Source organism: Bactrocera oleae, chromosome 4 (genome assembly GCF_042242935.1).
Source record: "Bactrocera oleae isolate idBacOlea1 chromosome 4, idBacOlea1, whole genome shotgun sequence".
NCBI lineage: Eukaryota > Metazoa > Arthropoda > Insecta > Diptera > Tephritidae > Bactrocera > Bactrocera oleae.
This window is the reverse complement of record NC_091538.1, coordinates 3433316-3454614: the sequence shown is the minus strand read 5'-3', so window position 1 is coordinate 3454614 and position 21299 is coordinate 3433316. Positions and strand designations below refer to the sequence as shown.

Here is a 21299-nt window from a genome sequence, read left to right as displayed (position 1 = left end):
GCAGATAAAATTTAAAAGTTTAGAGTAAGGTATGCTCAGCAGATCAGATTGGCTGCAACGATAGGCAAAATGTGACCTTAACACTTTTAATTCTATCTGAATACAAAAAAAGTTTTAAAATTTGTGGGCGTATTGAATCATAAACAAGTCAGTGGGCAAATATGCAATGGTTACCAAACTGTTGCTAAGAAATGTTGGCTTGATTTGGATGAGCCTTCGAAAAGCTTTCCAACTAATTTATAAGGTAAATACTGTTAAGTTATAAACTTTCTGAGCTTTCACTCGAAAAATATTCTTAGATGAGCTTTCATTAGTATAAAATTATAACCATTGAAAGTAGTGTAAGCTAATATGCTGATGATATATATTAAATTAAAAATATATTCCAGCTTCTCCGTATACCTATATCTTTTGTTGCTACCAAGCTTTCACATCACAACATATATCGCATTCAAAACAAATTTTAAATAGTATTTCATCTATTTTTATTGTTGCATGGAGTTCACTTAAAAAATAATAATGCAAATTCAATTAATTTTTTTTTTCTGAATAAACTAAGCTTTCACTTAACTTAAATGCATAGTGATATGGATGTCTACAAAAATATAATTTAACTCATTACGATCCCTAAAAAAATCTTTCCTTTAGAAATTCAAAAAGTATATATGTAAAAGCTTTCACTTGGCAAAAAGCTCTCCTCTAGCTATTGCATCCACTAGAGCAACGTGCGCAATGAAAGTACAATAAAATGAAAATAGTATTTTAATACCAAAAACTGAGAAATGAGCAAAAAAGTAAGCTTAACAGCCAACATGTCTTCGGGACTTAATTAAAATTACATTTCACCCGCTTTGTCATTCTGATTTTTCGTATTTTCCTATGCAATACGTGGGTACGCCAATGTTGTAGCCATAGAGTGAATAACTCAATTTGGCAGTGTGATTTTTGTGCACTAAATAGTAAAATAAAGTGCAAATGTGGAGACAGAGAGCGAAGCGAAGTGGTTAGTCAACCAGCTAGGCAGGGCAACGGTGGCGCTGGTTGCAACGTTGCAAGCGTTAGCAAAGCGTTCAAAGGAGAATTTTTCCGATTTTCTCGTATTTTATTTTATTTCGCATTTTCACTTTTGCATATACACTTTTGCGCTACGTTTTTGCTCAGCTGCGAGCTAATGAGTTTCAAATGTGAGCGGGCAACAAAAAAGTTACGCCAACTAACGCTTAGTAAAAAATTAACAAACACAAAAAACAGCGTATCTGTGTGTGCGTGCAAAGTTAAGCTAAGCTGCATAAGTTTGAATTAAGATTTAAAATGTCGCCGCAGGGTTAAGTGAAACATTTTCACTTTCACTTTGTGGAAAAGGCAAAAAAAAGTGTAACAAAATCTCTTAACGAAATAGTAGAGCAAGGCAGGTGGCATGCCACAGCGCTGTAGCCAAGTGTAATGAACGCTTAGTAAAAGATAGATTACTATACTATTATAGTTGTTATTGTAACTGAGTTGTGGCGGCTTTGGCATTTGAAGTGGTTCCGCAAATCGCCATTTAAATAAACTAATTATTATACTCGCTTATTATTGCATATGTATGTAAGTATCTACGTTTATGTATGCGAGCAGACAGCTGTCAATATTTTCTATTTAATTGCACGTTAATTGAAGTTTGACTTATGTGCTTGCTGTTTTTATTTTTATTTTTTAAACTAAAATTGAAGCGTTTTGTGGCAAGTCATATAATTTTAATAATTTATAAAAAAAATCCATTGTCTTAGCAAATTCGTCATAGCAATAAGAAAATCACTCTCTCGATGACAGAAGGATATAGTTTTAATTACTTTGTAAGACAGATACTTAAGTTGGAAGTAAACCAAAAACATAATAATGAAAGCAATAACATGAAGCTTGAGAAAAGTGAAAACAAACCACTGAAATTATATAATTTATTATTATTGCGGCGAGAATTTTATGTAAAATTGGCGTCCGTCAACTTTTATTAAGAGTAAAGCGCAGCTAGATTTAATAAACCGTTATATGTAACACTTCTATGTAGGCTATGGCGCTTTTAATCACAACTGAAAAGGTCATTTCGAGAGAAATTTCAATCACGTTGTAGTCGCGTCGAAGTAAAATCACAAACCGACTGACAACTTAATATCTGTTTGAAGAAAAAAACTTTTTAAACAAAATTGATAGAAACCTCTGTATCTATTGAAATTAATGCGCATTCTCACAAAAAAATTATAATTATTGGAAAATGTGGCAACTCTGCTTTGTGTAAACAGTGTCTTTATTCTCTACTCATAACATTCAAAATTTTAGTAAAAAAATTTAGCTTTTGTTGCACTGTACCTTGAAGAAATTCATTCAATTTTTCGATTTGTTGCCCATCATCAACTGAACGCTGATTTACTCACTCGTAACTTTGTCTTTTATAAACGATTTCATTTGTTTTTTTTTGTTTTTGTTTTTTTCTGCTTCTTCTATTTACTTGCAACTAGTAATTTAGTAGTTAAAGCAGAGTTTTTTTGCCACCACACCAGCTAGACACAGTGCTACGAGCATGTTGCTTGAACGCTTAGCGGCTTAGCGAGTTGTTATTGTTCCAAAGCAGCTGCTGTGATTTCACAGACACTTGACCGCATAGAAATTAGATGCTCGTACCTCAACGCTTTAGTGAGAGCTACACAAGTAAAAGTTTTTGCCATTTTAATTGCAGGTTTCGGTGGCGTAAAAAAAAAAGTTGCAAAGGTTTCAGCGAATACAGACGATTCACTGCTTTATTTTTGATCATTTCACGGCATGTGAAAAAAATGTGCACAGCAGCCCATTGGCGAAACGCTCACTGAACTGCTACGCGCAAAGCGGAAAATAAAGAGACAAGCAACAAAATAGTGTTAAAATAGGTAAATAAGCAGTTAGCGCAAAAAGCACAAGCATTGCAGAGTTGTATGTGGCACTTACAAGCTTATATATAAATAAATACACATACATATATATATATATAAAAGGTTTCTTTACTTATATATTTTTTGTATTAAATAAGCCAATACACACGCAAATATATATATACAAATGTATGTATGGTACTTGTACAGCTATTTAGTTGTCATTTTTTCCACCTGTGTTGCTTTTGGGCCATTTGTGTTTACTTAACGAGCGCAATAAATTGCAATTTGCTTACCTACTATATTTAACCCATTTTAGAGGCCCATAAATATTTCCATTGCCACAACATACGATTTTCCATTTTTCGTGTTTTTTTTTTTTTTTTGTTTGTCAGTATTGCTAGGCATTCTTAGTACGCTTGTAAAGCTGCAGCGACTTTTTGTGCTGCTTTTTTGATGCTGCTTATCGGAAAGTCAGGTCGCCGGCGCTCGCGTAAATTTCTAGCTTCCAACAGCTGCTGTTGGAGTCTTCGCTGGCTTGCCATAATGTCTTTGTATTGTTGTTGCTTTTGTTGTGATTTGGTTACCACGTTCTAAGTTGAATGCGCCAACTGGTGAAAATTCGTGGCAACAACTGGCAACTACTTCGTTGTATAAACAATGAATTGGCAAAAAATGAAAGCTGTCAATTTGCTAATTTCTGTATACTTGCTTGCTTTTTTGCACCTCAAATTTATTTGTGTTTCGTAAAATAATTTGCTTCAAATTAATTGCTGTTTTAGCTGGAAGCGGTTGTTAAAGTTGTGGCGACAATAATTTCTTTCGTTTTAAGTGAGCACTTGGAGACTGCGGGGTTGACACAAAATGTGGTACTTGGGAAAATATGTTTATCGTCCATTGAAAAACTAGGACAGTTACTTATATATGGCAATGATTTATTTTTTCGAGATATCTACATAAATCTGTATTTCAAAACTTTCAAAAAGTTTTGAAAAAATCTAATTATAAAATATTATTTCATAAGAATACGGTACTAGTTTGATTTTTTAAATGTCACTTCTTCAATTTAAACATGCTTTTTATGGAAAACACGGGGGCAAAATTTCAGATCGATATTTCAAAAACTTAGGGGCTAAGTAGCTGAGGGTATAAAATTAATATTTGCCAAAGAAACATGAACAAAATATTACACCTCACTTCCTGTGACTTTCTGGTTTCTCCTAATAAAGCAGGGAATGCGCAAATTTAATATGGAATTCTGCAAAAATAGAAATTAAACCTACTTAAATAATTATCGACAGCTTCAGAGTTGATTCGAAAACTATGCACTCTAAAAGATATTGACGCAAAATCTATAAAAAACAGAGAACTGAGTGAAAAGCAGTAAGATGAATTCACCATAAGGATTAACGGTAAATTAATCATATGGGTCTTGCGTAATCTCATATGTATCACATCCGGCTTAGGATGTTTTCGCAGTTCTTCAAGTTCTTAAACTGCAGCAGCTACCGCTATATACCTACGATGAAAGCCTTTTTAGTAGTAGTGTAGAGGTATTGAAGTGGTTATTAATACCTGAAACATATTCCAACCGAGTAGTACACCTCTTTAAATATAGTCCAATTTAATTTTATTTGCAGTTCTATTAGTAGGGATACTATACAGTTCGCGTACCCAAATTATTCGAATGAAAAAGTAATTTGCAGTACAAATAAAGTTGCCTTGCGAATTTCTAAAACTAAATAATGTCGGAAAATAATTTTTTTCAACCGAATTTAAAAATGTCCAATAATTTTTACTTCAATGCATTTCGAACATATTTTCGAAATTCCTGACGAATTATGCATTCCAGTGACTACTTAAGTCTAAACCATTATTTTATTTAAACTCAAAGTTACATGCCCCCAAAATGCATAATCCGCTTGAGCAAGAGATATACACGCCTTTCGAAAAATTTTGTCTAACATAGCATTTATTGCTAAAAATAATGACAGTTAAATCAAATCACTGAACATGTCGTTAAGGTGCACATACGCACACATATATACAAGTATATAAATATGTATATATACAATACTAAGTAAATTTAAGTACAACCGCTCATATGCCACGTCTGCATATAGCATGCTTAATGCAATAATCGGAATAGCGTTCATTTGTGCGCCACCTAAATGCCTCATACGAATGACTTAATTTGGCAAACTTCAAGTACTGACGGACAATCGCCTTGCGCTCAAATATCGCCCAGCATTTGGGTGGCAAATAGCCGCAAGCGGCGGCAAGCGAGTGAATTGCTCAAGTCAACAGTAAATCAATACATGTTGCAAGTAATTGCATGCCTACTTTGTTGTTAAGCGCATGTGTGTGCATGTGTGTGGTTATAATACGTGGCAAGCCGCGGCGGCGCCCACAGCGAAACTTTGCATGCATATAAAGTACATAGCAGTACCTTGTTTGCCTGCAACAAGCTTAAGTTGCCCCAATTCGACAAGTTACACATAATTATCCAAACAACATGGGCGGACGGTATTAGTCAAAAGTTGTGGCAGCATTATATTATTGTTTCAAAATATTATTAATTTTGATTTAAATGAGTCAATGCTAGCGATCCATCTGCAACAGCTTAGGGACACTACAAGCTCAAGTTAAGGTTACTAAGGGCTATATCTGTGCATACTAAGTATATATCCAATTACTAGATATAGTAACCACCCACCTCAAATAACATTTAAGCCTTCCAACTCCGGGCGAAATTTCGTCTATTCCACACGTACTTGGAGTGATGATGTTCAGAAGACGTGAACAACAACTTAATTTAAAAATAAAACCATCAAACTAGAAAAATATATACACAGATGTTATATATAATATACAGAGATATTATTATATATATACACATATATAGTGTATATTTATAAAGCCATATTATTTCTTACAACTCAATCACTTGTATCGCCATGTCTTGCTGACCTCGTTGTTGTGCCGATTGTAAGAATTTCATGAAGAATTCATTGAAAATAAGTTCTTTTTTATTATTTCTGGGAACGTCAAGTTGGAGAATGTGCGCCAAATGGTCGAATAGCCAGCACCACTTCCGCACAACAACTTTAAAAATAAAAGCTCTTTTTCGCTATAGAAAAATCACGTAAGCCAGCAAACAAAAACAACAAATAGCAAATAATAGCGTAAGCAAGTAAATCAGAAACTCATATAAAATAATAATAGTGCAGCTGGCAACAGGCAAATTTTAAAGGAGCTGACTGGGAGAGGAAGTCGTTCAATGGTGAAGTTTGCGCGAACATTAGGGTAGTTGATTATTTTTGGTTGAAAATGTAATAAAATACTTGGAAATACTTTTTGTCGGTAAAAATTTAAAATTATTCTTTGTGAAAATAATATAAATAATTTTTTTTTAAATATTTTTATATTAAAGTATTCAATACATATTTTATATTAAAGTTTTAAAATTATTTTTTTTTTAATATTTTTCGTCATAACTTTTTAAAAAATTTAAATTTAAATATTTTTTTTATTTTGTATAATAAATTTTTTTTTCGTTATTTTTCGATATAAATTTAAAAAAAAATTTTAATTTATAATTATTTTTAAATTTTTATAATTTTCTTTTCCAATATTTTTTGCTATAAGTTTTAAGATACATGAATAAATTAATTTTCAATATTTTCTTTTCTTTTGTGAAGTTTTTAGAGATTTAAAATATCCTAGAGAGTTAGCTGTCAAACCAGCTGTCAAAGTAAGCATATGAGTTTGACATTTAAGTTCAAAATCCTTTGAAAAATTTATCAACTGAAAACTTAAAACGGTACAGTATTTCAAAATCCTTTGCAAATTTATCAACTGAAAACTTAAAACGGTACAGTATTTCAAAATTGTGAAATTTCCTTTCAAAAACTCAAATCTTTTTCAAATCATGACTTTTTGATTTGCAAATATTAAACTTTCATCTAAAATTTCTATAAAGAAGATTTGTGATATCTCACAAATTTGCACATTCCCAGATTTTAAAAAATATATTTATTTTTTTTCGGACTTCAGTTTTCCAAGTCCAACCGATAACCTTAGCCTAAAAAAATTTCGCCAGAATGCAACACTGTTACAGGCCAACTGACCGAAATAAACTACACAAAGCACAGTGAAACTCCACAGTCGCAAGCAAATAATTAAAACAGTATCTAAATTATCTGACGGAAAGTTATAAGCAATATTTAGCATTGATGACCAAATATGCATAGCATATGAGGTAAGAAATATACATATACACATATAAATATTTATTTGCTTTTATATAGACAACTCTGTTCTAAATTCTTTTGTTTATTAATACTTAAAACAATTTCCGTCGGTGTGCATATTGCTAACCCCAAAAAGAATGAACAGCAGAAAATCTAAACAAAATGTGAGAATCAACAAATAAAAATATTTAGCGGGCAACAATTTCTTAACAAGCTGGTCAATAGGCGAAATAACCGCCAATCAAGTGCAACCATGTCAAATCTGTCTAAGTGACTAGCTAGCTAGCTGAGTCGCTGGCTAACTGACAGACTGCCTGACCACTTAACTGGCTGCAACTGCGGCCATTTCGCGCACACCTGCTTGGCGCGCTGTTCTCGTTGCCCACTAAAATAGTTCAGCTGGACGTGGTGCTGCGCAGGCGCGCATAGCCGCACTTTGCACTCATTCTTGAAATAACAAAATAATTCGCCAATTCTAAAGGCGCAGGTTCGTTAGTTCACTCGTGTCGAGCTGTAGCTGGCATTTGCAGTTGTTGTGTCGGCTGTGCCTTCACTCAAAATAGTCATGACAGCACTGGTTGCAAGACTTTTTTTTTGCAAAACAAAAAACTACTTTGCTTTGCGCAATTGCAAAGCCGCCCTCTAACTCGCATGAAAATGACGCTGTGGCCGGTGAAGCTAGTTGCATTTTGAGCACTTAATTTAAGACTGACAGTTATCGTTCTGCAGGCGCACAATGGTTTAGCGAAAATCGAAATTCTCAAAAATAAAAAAGCAATCGAAAAAAAAATCTGAAAAATTATTTGGTTCTACTTGTGGCATGCATATTCATGATAGTTATATTTATGCCACATTTTGAATACAAATCGCTAACGACTGCTGTTGCCAAGAATTATTGTCATGTGCTGTTGCGCCTTGAAATTGTCGGTTTTATATATTTGTATTAATTTTATTTTTCGCATTTTTATCTTCTTATTTCATTTTTTTTTTTTTGTATACATTTATTTATTTATTTCGTTGTTTTTTTTTTGTGTTGCTACAACCGCCAATTTTACATACCCAAACACAAATTTTCGCGTTTGCAAATTTAATCAATATATTATTTGTGCGGAAAACAACTTGCGGCTTCTTGTTGTTGTTGTTTCTTTTTCCAATTCTCAATTGCTTTTCGTATTAGAAGCGTGCCGGTAGCCGCTAATCGATTTTTCATTGCAAATTACACCCGTATGTAGGTGACTTCGAGTAGCCGTTAGTTATACCCAAATTAAGTACACCCATTTTCTCTATGTGTGTATGGTATAAATAGCGCTACGGTAGCGAGCAATTTATTGCTGTGTAATTTTCGAGAAACATTAAAAAATATTAAATTACACTTAAATGCAATTGATATGCATTATTATAGTAACGGTATGTAATCAAGTCCGTTACTAAAACTAGCACGGCGTTTCAGGGTATTGAAGCTTGATAAATTTATGATTGAAAAAAACTTAAAACGGTATTGAAGTACATATATTATATTTGCATACGAACTCTCCAACCGTAACTTTAACAAGAAAGGATTTCACAGTTGCCTTCGTTGAAGGTATCTCTACAAATGAAAGAGTTTTCCGTACAAGGCTAGTCATATCATATCAAACTATTCTCAAAACTAAATTTTTTTACTCTTTTGAATATCGAAAGGTCTCCATTTTATAGCATCTTTATGGCTTTTATTTATTTATAGCAAAAATATGTTCTTAAATAATTAATATATAGACCATGAGGCAAGCAGACAAGAAATGTATTAATCAAAAACGAAAAGTATTTCATTTCATTTGCAAATTTAATGCGCCAAACGTCACTGGAATTTGGGGTCATCAAGCTGAATGTTTACGAGCGTTTATGCGAAGAGAAGCGCAGTATAAAAACTTACAAATAAAACGCTCAAATGTACGCATGAAAATCTCGCGACAAATTAAAGCAATCAACATAAATCTTAATTGTTGCACAATGCATAAATATAAATCATCATCAGCAGCAGCAGAAGTGAGCAGCAGCCACCACACAAGTAACAAATTAAATAATAAGAACAATCAAAAGCTTGCAAAAGAGCAAAGACAAAAGAAACAAAGATTTGTGTGGCATGTAGAAGGCGCTTTGAATAATGGCAAATAACTTTAAGCAGACACACACACATGCACACATTTACATATAAAAAGAATTGCACGCATGTGAAGTGGCAGCAATGGCAGACAACAGATGTCAAAAATGCCAAAAACAAAAGCAACAAAAAGCAACCGCAGAAAAGTATGAGTAAAGTAGCCAGCCGCCACTTCATGCCACACATGGCCACTTTCAATTTGCATCTTGCGCGCTACACGCACCCACACAAGCGCTGCGCTGCTGCGATCGAAAATGTAAACACTGAAAAACGCTAAGAAAATCTTTGCGCTGCTGCCAGAGTTTTAGTGCCACGAAAAGTTTATTAAATGCAGCGTCAAGCAGCAATAAGACAGTTTTACATATGCGTGCACATATTTACTTATATATATATATTATATATATATAACATATTTATATACGCATGTGTGTGTGTGTGTTTTTTTTCAACCAAAAGTCAGGCTAAGAGCCAGTCAATACGTAGCATTTGCTTTTCCGCTTACTATTTTCATTTCCAAAGCACTTTTCCGTGCATTACTTTGCCGCTGCAGCCCCCGCCACTGCACGGCTTTATGATCGCCATAAGTTTCTTCTTCATTTCCTTTCATTGAACTTTTCGTTGTTTTTTGTTGAAAATATAAACTTCTGCCAGAAGACTTTTAGCTTATCTGTAGTGGTTTGATGTCGCTTTGTAGTTGTTGTTATTATGATTGTTTTTGTTGTTTTTATTTGAGTGATTTTCTGTTGCTCTGGCTTTGATCTGGCTTACCGCAAAACATTTACTCGTGCCATAGGTCGTCAGCGCTGCTATTGTTGTTGTTGTTGTAGTTGCTGCAAAATTGGTCTACTGCCAATAATATGAAAGCTTTTCGTAAACAAAAACAGATACAAATTTATCCGCCTGAATACCATATTGACCATGTGTGTATGTGTATGTATTAGTTGAGTGGGAAATGTATGTGAATTTAATTAGCGTTTATGTGGCTCTTTTGATGTAACAGCTTGCTTAGTTTTCCATTATCTACTCTGCAGCTTTGGTTTCTCAATTAAATAGAGAGCCAAGCAAAGCTGTAAATAATAATTATAAAATATTCATTCTAAGGCAGCAACTTGCTACAACTATTGGATTTTTATGGGGATTGAGAGTGCAAGTATTGTAACCCAATTTTACTACAAAGGTCCGAAATATTAACTTTCGTCGCCTTAAAAAATTTTAAACATAGAAAAATAAATCATTTTATTGCACTTTGAAGACCGTGCCAACGTTATCCGAGCGTCTTCGATGTCAACCCTCGTATTTAAGTTCTTACTCTCGAACTGCTCTCCTCTGGTAATCTTGGAATTCCTGCAATAAGTATGTATCTGAATCAAATAAAGATTTTTGATCGATCCCCGCCGCAATAACAAGGGTTATTACTGGACATTATCCAATAGGCATTCATGTGGCTAGTCTAAAAAGCTTGACGGACGCAAGTTGTCAAAGTTGTATGGTGGAGGGTAAGGTGGAAACATTCAGGCACTTTCTCTTCCATTGTCCAGCCTCTGCATAGCTAAGCATTAAACATCTCGGCAGTCTCACCTTCGGCGTAACAAACTATCCAAATGAGATGCCTTTTAGAAACGACCTCTTAACCTAACCTAACCAATGACATTATCTCCGAAATTTTTTATAATTTTTGCTTAGAATACGGTCTTCCACTCTCTCTTCGATGCTGGCCCTGGGGATATGAGCACATAACAGACTTCTCTATAATTGACTCACTCTTTATAGTTCAGATTTAATTGGTTACTTTTAGAACTTTTACAACCCACCATCAATGCTCAACTTCAAGTGTTCATATACAATATAAAATACTCAAGCAGTCTTCGAAGAAATTTAGTAGTGCAAAAGGTCCACATTTATCCAACAAGATCAACTCACATCAAACCAATGTTTTTCAGATTGGGAGGCTATACACATCTTATGTAAGAAAACAGGTACCAGTTATGAACCTCCCAACGCAGTGAGATTTCCCGTACATTATCGATTTAGAAACAAGCGATCTACCCCTCTTACTGCTTCTTTGATCTGATCTGTTCTGATCTGATTTGATCTGATCTGATTTGAACTGACCTGATTTGATCTGAATTGAACTGATCTGATTTAATCTGATGATATGATTTGATCTGATCTGATTTGAACTGATCTGATTTGATCTGATCTGATTTAATCTGATGATATGATTTGATCTGATCTCAGTCAGATATTGAAGAAGACTCTGGTATTATGCCGGAGCATACCATGACTTTGGTATATGCAAGGACCCCGAAGTATACTATATAACAGCATAAATATATGGAGGATTTTGATTCAGTGCCGATTTGTAGGCAGCGGTAAAACCACGGCTGCCGAAAAATAACTTTAAATATATGGAATAGAATGTTCAGCATTACGTATTTCAGTAAATAGCTACACCCACTGGCCAATTGTTTTTTATAGAGAACACCGGCTAAAGGATGGTTGACAAAGTATTCTTATACCCACCTATTCATAACAGACAAGTCTATATAATGTTGTAATTATATTCATAAAACACATATCGCGTGATACGAGCACATTGCTTAAATGCCTCAGCGAGACTGAGAAAAAATGTAAGCGCTCGAGGCAAATATGCAAAGCGGCAAACAGCTGAAAATAATATAATATATAATTTTTTTCTAAATAAACCAATAACGTAAAATAAATGGACAACACAAGAAAAACAGGCGCAGCGGAAGAAGTGATTGAAAAAAATGCAGATTGAGTAAAGAGTAAAGTTTAATGCAAAATTACAAAATGCGCGCTGACATTGAGCGCTCCAAATGAGGAGCGGCGCGTCTGTTGCTTTCTGTAGGCACCACAAACGCGTTGCGGATGTGTGGCAAAACAGCAGACGTGGTAAAGTGAGCAACAAAAACAAGCGAGCGGTGCTTTTTAAAGATCTTATGGTTAAACAGTGGCTATTGCACGCGTTACTTGCAGACGCCGCCGCCACCTCATTATAACATTACCGCGACGCGTTGAGGTGCCGTTGTGCCGCGCTGAGCAACAACGATCTGCGTTTTGTTGTTACTTTTGTACTGGTTATTACGGCTGCTCAGAACGAAGCGCTCAATTGCAAAAATGACTGCAGCGCTCGGGTTGCGCTTACACTGTAGCACGCTATGTGATGAAGTAATGGCGCGCATGCGCAGCCGCTTCAAGGGACTGAAAAAAATGACGTAAAACGTAATACATATACATATAACAAGAAAGCGAATGCGCATTGCAACTAAAAATACGCGCTATGCCTACGCGCCATCGGCGCAATGGTGCATGCAACTAACTGGTTGCCACAAGCAACGGCATTGCTGTGCGAACATAGTCACGGCGAGTGAAACGCGCAGGCAGACAGTCGGTCAGCCAGTCAGACGGCCTGGCTCATCAAGTTGCGCTGCAATAAACGTCAAAATGCAGCCCATTGCTGTCCATTTCATCAACGTGTGAAATAAATCACTCAAAGTGCTGAAGATCCATTAAAAACAGCGCATTGCAAGCCGGCGCGTACGGCGTTGTGCCCAACTGTGGCGCGGTATCGACCAAAACTGGCTGCAACAGCCATGAAGGACTCAGCGGTGTGAGCGGCGTGCAAGAGCCGGTTCTTAGACATATTAAGCGCGTCCGTTTGGTGGTAGCGCGAAATGCGCGTGTGCGCATGCCTTGTAGCGTAGCAGGGAAGATATGTGCACTAGCAAAGGAGGCAGAAAAAGTGTAGAAAGGCAAAGCTAATGATCTGAAGAGGCGGCTGAGGGTAAGTGTTGCGCAGGCATTGGGGTAAATTGGTTGGACGTTGGATGTTTTGTTTTCGTTGCTTTTTTTTTTTTTTTTTTTTGTAAATTTCGTTTTTGTTCTTGCTGCGCATACTCAGGCTGTTGTCATTATTATTGCTTCACTTGTTGTTCGCTTTGCTGTTGTCCTTGTTATTATTTGTTGACTGCAATTTCGGAGCGCTGATGCTGCCACAGCTATATACCGCCGCCTTTATGTAAGCATGTTCGTGTATAGTTTGCATCAACTTAAATAAAATTTATGCCGCAGGCGCATGAGTTGTGTGCTGCAGCAAAGGAAAAGCGCAAACAATTTTGTTTCACAATAACAAAAATAACTTAAAGTGTTACAAAAATAACAACAGCGCCAACACCATTACCACGCGCAAATTGCGCTGTGGCAAATAAGCAAGCGCAAAAATGGAGTAACGCACAGTGACCTCTCTTTGTAGAAAAGGCAAGGCACAAAAACTTCTTTACATCAGCTTTACAACTCATTTAATGTATGGATATAGTAAGGTTATAAATATTTGAAACGACTTTTAATTCCAAAAATTTTATGTAGATCTCCATAAAAATTACGGCGCTTGGAAAAATAATTTCTAAAATCTTGACAAATGCTGTAGAAATGCTGGATTAGTTATAGAAAATATAGGTATGCTGAGAGCTTCAATAGTTATTGGCTGAAATGATACGGACAACTTAGAAGCTCAAAGGTTAAAATCTGACAGACCTCTACTACGTCTTATCTGAAGAAAGAGCGTTGACTTTCCTTTTTGGTGGAATATATATAACCATATTGTGCTGAAAGCTTGGTTTAATAGCGAGCAAATTAGCTGAGGAAAGGCAGATTATATCTTAGCACTGTATATAGCTATAATTTCTTTATTGCGTGACGTTTCCAAATATTTCAAGTAGTCCTTTTTTTAAACAAACAGAAACCTCTTTGAAGTAGTGCTAGATTAGAACCCACTTAAAAAATTAAGATTTCAAAAAAATGTTTCGTGCTATAAAATTTATTGTACTTTGTTTTAGACAAACAGAAACTCTTTAAAGAAGGTCTGGTTAAGGTATTCGCTTAAAAACTACGACTCTAAGCTTTCTAAATAAATTTTCCGTACAACAAAAATTATTCTCAGCCTTTTCGTGGTTATGGAACACTGTGCGGCGTTGCCACTTTCTCTGCTTTTATTATATATTCGTCGAAAATTGTCTTCTCTTCATGTTTTTATACATTTATTTTTTCTAAAACTTCAGCGCGCAGCTGCTTGGCGGTAAACGACTTGCCTGATATGTGTTTCCTACATATAGAGCAGAAAATCCATTACCTAAACCATTACATATTGCCATTGCGCTTGTTTGTTGTAATATGTTTTTTTATTGTTGTAAAGTTGCACTTCAATATTGGTTGGCCACTGCATTGCCATTGCACGCTTCACAGACGCCACCTCGCCTACCCCTTACCACACACATACACGTGCAATAAACCAGCTCGCCTACCACCAGTCTTTCTCATTGCCTTTTATAACTTGGTTTTATGCCTTCGCCAATATCAGCGCCCGTACTCACTCAACAGCAGTCTGTTCATGCATTTCCTTTACGCCTTCTCCACTCATTCTTGGCATTTCCTTTTTCTCCTATTTTTAGCCATTTTAGTGCTTGCCTGCCGCTAATGTGAACTGTAACTGGAGCTGCAGTTACAACTTTTTTAGCACTGTCACAAATGCAAACAGCGAAAATCGAAAGCTATAACTGTGGCACAAATACAATAACAACAACAACAACAATCACAACAACGGCGAAGGTAGTAAACATCATATACTATACGGGCTGGCGAACACATTTCAAATTTGAAGATCGATTTGAACGAAGCAAACGAAATTGTTAGCGGTAAAGTAGCTAAAACAAAAGCAAAGCGACTTGTTAGGTGCACAAAAAGTTCACTAACGCGCCGTAAGCAACAACAACAGCGCAGATGTACTTCTTTTGGTACTTACGGGATTTGGAGTGGCTGCCGTTTAGATTTCATCTCTTGATTGAAACGTAATGAAATTGCATTCTGTTGGTGTTGGCTTCTTCAAGTTCTGCTCCTCCTTTTTATTTTGAGAAAATAACCTTAAAAAACAAACAAACGACAGAACAACTGCTTAGAAACACTTATGTTATTGTACGAAGCTTCCACAGAATTGCTCTACCTTTCTATTGAAAACCTTAAGACGAAATTTGTTGATTCGTGTTTGATTATAAAGTCATAGATTTCTTCGCCTAAAGTTAGAAAAATATTTTGCGTTGTCTTTTCCATAAACATCCAATCAAGTTATCGAGCCGCTTGTCTTAGAATTATTTTTATATCCAAGCTTATTACTAGAATCAAGCCTAATATCTTGCAACCGAGCTCTAAGAACAGTTTCGATTCTGTCATACACGAGTTGCTAAAATCACTAGAGTCTGCAAACGAACACATGTCTATGAAGCTGCTTCTATAAAGACCGTCGCTCACTTGTGGCAACATAATCATGCACTACAATTGTTGCACTTAAAGCGCTAATCAAAGTGCTCACAGTCCAAACAACTTTAAATTCATTCATACAAAACATACGAAAAACCACCAGTCGGTCACTTGTTGCACTTAAGCAATTGATTAAAGTGAATTCCACGTCGCCACATAAATCAGCAAGCATTTTGGCGAACAAATGAAGTCTAATTTAAGTACCGTTTAATAATACAAAAGCGCTTACAATGCTGTTGATAGCACAAAAGGCGTGCCAACTGTTGTTGCTGTTGTTGCAATATCATATTGCCAGTTATTGATCTGTGCCGTTGCTGCTCATGGCCCGCATATAAAGCGGTTTGTGTTGCATGAGCGAAACAAAAAAAATACTGCAAAAAGGGTACATAAAACGCAAATAAAAAATAGAAAAATATTAAAAAAAAAACCACATAAAAGCACACTACTTGCAGCACGCATGCAGCAACGAAAATTTACTACACACATTGCAGCAGCAAACTTGCCACCAGCATCAGCGAAGCAACAATAATAACAGCGATTTATTTATTATGTCAGCATACGAATAATATTTGCTGACTATATTGTTGTTGTTGCTATTGCTGAACTTTTTACTAAGTGTATGCATGTTCATACAAGTATATGTACGCGTATGTTGTTGGTTGCTTGCCGCATCGATTCCTTTCAACATTCGTTTGCCAACATTTATGCGATCATTTGTTAAATGTCAACACATTGCAATGAGCGCTGAGAATATTGTTGTTGTTGTTGTTGTTTATTTATTGTTATTGCCATGCCTGTTAATGCCGCCCCTCCACGGCAATATTTTGCTGTCCACATAATAGTATAAAGTGTCTAGTTGTTGTACAACAAGTGTACATGTGTACGCCGGCTAGTTGGCAACATGTACCTGCGACATGCACAAGTTCACACATAGTCACATATGCAGATACACAACAAGATTTGCAATACAACGGACCATCAAGCGGTAAACGTGCAACAAAAAATGAAGGAATAATCCGTGCGCACATCCAAGCGATACTCGCTTTATTATGCACACACACAGACACACACATATGTATGATTTTGTGTAAATTTGTTTGCAGCAAGTGTCAGACAAGCAATCTTCATCAGAGGCCTTCACTCGTGTCTCCCCCGCCAGCATATCTTATGCATTTCTTTCGCTTGTTGTTGTTGTTGCTGTTGTTGCACACATTGTCCATGGTCATGGCGAATTTGTGCACAATTTTTCGCGCTTTCAAAAATATTTGCATCATTAATCGCATTCACATTTCACATTTTCAATTCATTGCTTGTTGTTGTTGCTGGCTTCGTATTGCAATTTGGTAAAAGTTGGTGTGCCAGCTGTCCACCTCCTGTAGAGGTTGGTAGGTGATGTTGTGCAAGGTAGGTGGATTTTGTGCAAAGATTTTGCACTTATTTAGTTCGACCAGACTATTGAAATTAGCATTTCAGTTATGCGTGTCGTTTAGTTTTGGTTATATTTGGTCCGAATCGGTTAGTTAGAGGTTAGCAATGGTTATTTATAACTGGAATCGATTCGAAAGTTTATTTAAGCACAACTTTGTGTCTTTAAGCGTGAAGATGCGTGCTTATGTAAATCCAAGCTAAGTATTTTCTTCACCAAACTGTCCTCATACTCATATCGCAGTTAAAGCAAAACGTATCAGAGTATACCCAAAACGAAACCTAACGAATTCCTACACCAAAACTCTTTTAAATGTGGATCAGAGGCCTTATTTATAATATTTATTATAAAATTTATGTAAGCTTGTTAGATACATGTGAGGGTAATTATCTAACTTCCTTTTCTACAAATCAGCAAAGGACTCGGTTATATTCAAACTTTTTTATTTACCCTTATTTGCGAAAAAAATTCGATAAATTCGATCTCAAAGCGCTCCCATCGCACAACCTGAAAACTTTTCAGAAACTATTTGCTTAGACTTGCCAGATTCCTGTAGAAACATTGCCATATATTATATTATTACTTCACTTCATTATTTACTTCACTATTTAATGAGAGCTACACAGAGTGCTCGGTTACTTTTGTAACGATTTATAATAGAATATGCGATATCAACGTAATCTTCTTTGCATAATATATATATATGCCATCTTAACACATTGGCTTGGTGAATTACTTTTGGTTCTACAGCTTTGTGGCTTCCTTTCTGCTTCACAACGAGGTTCAACGATATAATGCACCTGTGTTGGCGCTACGGTGAAACCACGAACCCATAGCCGGCAATTAAATGCATAACAATTAGTATTGGATTTTAAATTAATTAAATCAACCATAAAACTGTATGCCGCGACTAAAGCAAGCAAGTGAAAACCACAAGAAAAACAGTAACAACAAGCCGTAAGCAAAGCATATATTGACGTAAGAGAACAAGTAAGAGTGCGTAGAGGTGCAACTAAAATATTTAAATAATGACATGAAAAATCATTTAACGCACACATAACGAAAACCGCACGATACTCGTGGAAAACAAGCCAACAACAACTGTGTAAGATAGATGCACGGCGTGTAAGCCGTGTGCTTAATGGGAGCAAGAAAAGAGTGGTGCTGCAGTTCAGACCGAAATTTCTTGGCCTAACAGGTACATAGTGGACTATGTAACGGTGTAGCTAAAACAATTAATTGAAAATTAGAATAAATTAAAATAAATACAAATTGAAGAAGTGCTGAGTGGAAAGGGTTAAAGAAAATCATAAGCCTGTGTATATTAGAGAACTTGCTTGTATATTTATATAAGATATATTCATATATACCAAATGTATAAACTATGTTTAAAAAATAAAAATTTGTTAACTGTTTTTTTTTTGTTTTTTATTTTAATTTTTAATTTAAAAAAAAATTTTTTTTTGTAATATTATTTAAATAAAGCATCAGGCATTCTCTAAATTAAAGGCCTGGTCTTAAGTGCCTTGCCAACGGCCAGGCACTACAGCAGCATTTAAGCATTCCACATTTACATTTTATCATTCATACTGCGCTGCATACGTGCAACACACACACACACACACATACATATATATATATATATATATATATGTATATATACGTAGTTACATAGACAAGGCAGCGTATTAATTAATTTATATATGCAGTTACATATGCGCCCATGCGCTACAGCCTCGCGGTTTGCTTTATAAAATATGCAGCGCTTTGTTTTATTATTTTGCTTTCTCTCTCTCTCACTCGCGCTCTTTCGCTGTCCGTTTGTGCATTTATCAAAACCATAACTTACATTTCATGCGATAAGAATGAAATACTCCGATTACCAACAGAAAAACAATTACAATACATTATCGGTAGCGATAAGTACACAAATACAGACAATATAAATGCATATCTTTTCATATATATGCATATAAATATGTAGCTATAAGATGCATGCAAGTTGCATTGATAAAAATGCTAGTAAATTTTTCATTTAATTTTTGGTGAATATTTCATTGAAGTTGTGGGAAAGTTGGAGTTCTTTTCGAAAGCTCGCTCATTTGAGTGGTTAAATATTGAAAGCTGGCCTCAGGTAAAAGCCTTTAAATTTGTACATTTTTCTGTTAAATATTTTATTTTTATTTTTATTGCATGAGATCTTTCACTAATTGTTCGTAATTTATCGTTTTTATTGTATTAGTTAATAGCTAACTTTAATGTGGATCGGTTATCTACTTTAGTGCTATATGGTAACATGCCATAATTAGAATTTATTTATATGCTCCACCAGTAGCAACAGAAAAAAATACGGACTAGCAGTCGTAGCATGATAAGTACCCACATAATTTAAACTTATTTTAGGTTAAATGCTTATGGAACTAACTCAAAGCAAGTCGAAAAAACACAAAAACGCTTCGAAATCTCTTAAATTTGATAATGAGACTCTTTCTGAATACTAAGCTGATTACTAAGCAGCTCTCTGACTAAAAAGCTTGTTATGCTGAGAGCAGCATAAAAAATATATAATAGAATAATCTCAAAGGTGGTCTAACTGTGGTCCAGAATGGTAACTATATATCAAAGTGGCAACAAACTCTCAAGTAGCAATAATTTTTACCTCTACAGAACTGCTGCTAAGAGATCAAACACCAGTTCAAGTCGAACTAATAATGGACTCGAACCCTGCAACCGACATATCACTTCGTCATCGACGGTATTTAAGGTACCTATAATGGAAAGCGTCAAAGGTGTCTGTGCCACATGCGGTCTGCTGTTACTATTCTCTTGATATTATGAAATATATTGCAGCAAGGGTCTGCTAGTTGTCTTCTTGTCAGTGTATGAGAAAAGTAAGGCACTTAACCCTACAATTATTTCTCTCCTTCTACTTTTCTTCCGCTTGCAGTCATCCTGCAATTGCTCAACTTTAAATCTGCAGTTAGAGAAGAATAGGTTATTAGCACTCCGTTAGCGATATTCGTAACTTCAAACCATACTAAAGCTGCCAAAAGCAGCACTCTCGTTGGTGTCTTCGCTCCCATTCAATGGTGCAGGATGCGAATATACATATTTTACATTAAAAGCCAACAACATACAAAATATTTAAAGTTGCATGCAACAACGCTGCCACAGCGCGAAAAAATTGTAACAAGAATAATTACGATAATCACATTAGCGATAACTGTACGGATTGCCGGCTGTTTGTACGCTGATAATTATGATATGTACAACACGAGAGTGATGATACGAAACGCACACGAGCACATACACACAATTATCAATATGTACATATGTACGAACAGCAGTTGGGGTGCTGACTGTAAGTGATGCCATTTGCACTTTGCAACAAACCATGCCACACTTGGATTCTATAGCTAGCGCACTTCGAAAGAGTGGCGAGGAGCTTCACCATAGAGGATATTGCGGGGAACGATGAACGGTGGCAACAACAGACAAATCGAACACCAACGCGCGCTGGTGAGTTGAAAGCTATGAGCGGTCGTTGCGCATGCGCGCACGCCATTAGGCTCATTTTGCAGTTGTACGCCGCTGTCAGTGGCAGACAGACAGACGACCACTCAACCGCACAGCGACGGCAGTGCTGTGGCAGCAGCAGCGGTTTTTGTCCAGTTTTGTGATGCGTGTCAGCACGCATAGGTTGCCGCCGTCGCTGCACTGCTGCTGTGGCATGTTGCAGCGTGCGATCCAATGTGTTATGATGTGGCATGTTGGCATTGCAGTGGAATGCAAAAATGTGGCAGCCACAATAAAAAACGCAATTCACCCTTTTTGTGCGCAATGAGTCGTGTGTAAAAGGAGAGCGTGTGATTTGATTGTGGCTCGCATGTTGTGCTGCAAAAAGCACTATCGTGTAGTGTGTCAGTGGCGGTGCGAAGCTGCGTGTGGTAATTAAGCGACAGCCACAGCAGTAATAAAAATTTGAATTGAAAAATTAAACCAATGCGTGATGAGTGAGTGTTCTGAGTGGGGAAGCGTTCTGCGAATTTGTGTAATGGAAAAATACATGTGGCATGGTGGCTAGGAAAGCCAAACCTGCAACATACTGTTGATTTTTCTTAAAGTGTGTTATTAATTTTTTTGTGTTTAGGTTAAAAAAGTTTGACACCAAGTATTTGTAGAATATTTTTGCTGCTCGTTGTGTAAAAGGTCAAATGCGCATTTTGCATGCTAAGCGAATTAAAAACTAGCGCTGGCAAACAGTA

At 36.0% G+C, this 21299-nt stretch overlaps 2 long non-coding RNA genes across 2 annotated transcripts; both read right to left on the bottom strand.

The window, feature by feature from the left end:
• Nucleotides 1–2991: 2991 nt before the first annotated feature.
• LOC138855665 (uncharacterized) lies at nucleotides 2992–15282 on the bottom strand. The gene is made up of 2 exons (XR_004978996.2): nucleotides 15097–15282; nucleotides 2992–3834 (listed from the first exon to the last, which is right to left on the bottom strand). It is a non-coding gene; the product is annotated as an uncharacterized lncRNA (long non-coding RNA).
• LOC118683139 (uncharacterized) lies at nucleotides 4036–4519 on the bottom strand. Its single transcript, XR_011395936.1, has 3 exons — nucleotides 4458–4519; nucleotides 4281–4401; nucleotides 4036–4140 (listed from the first exon to the last, which is right to left on the bottom strand). It is a non-coding gene; the product is annotated as an uncharacterized lncRNA (long non-coding RNA).
• Nucleotides 15283–21299: the final 6017 nt, after the last annotated feature.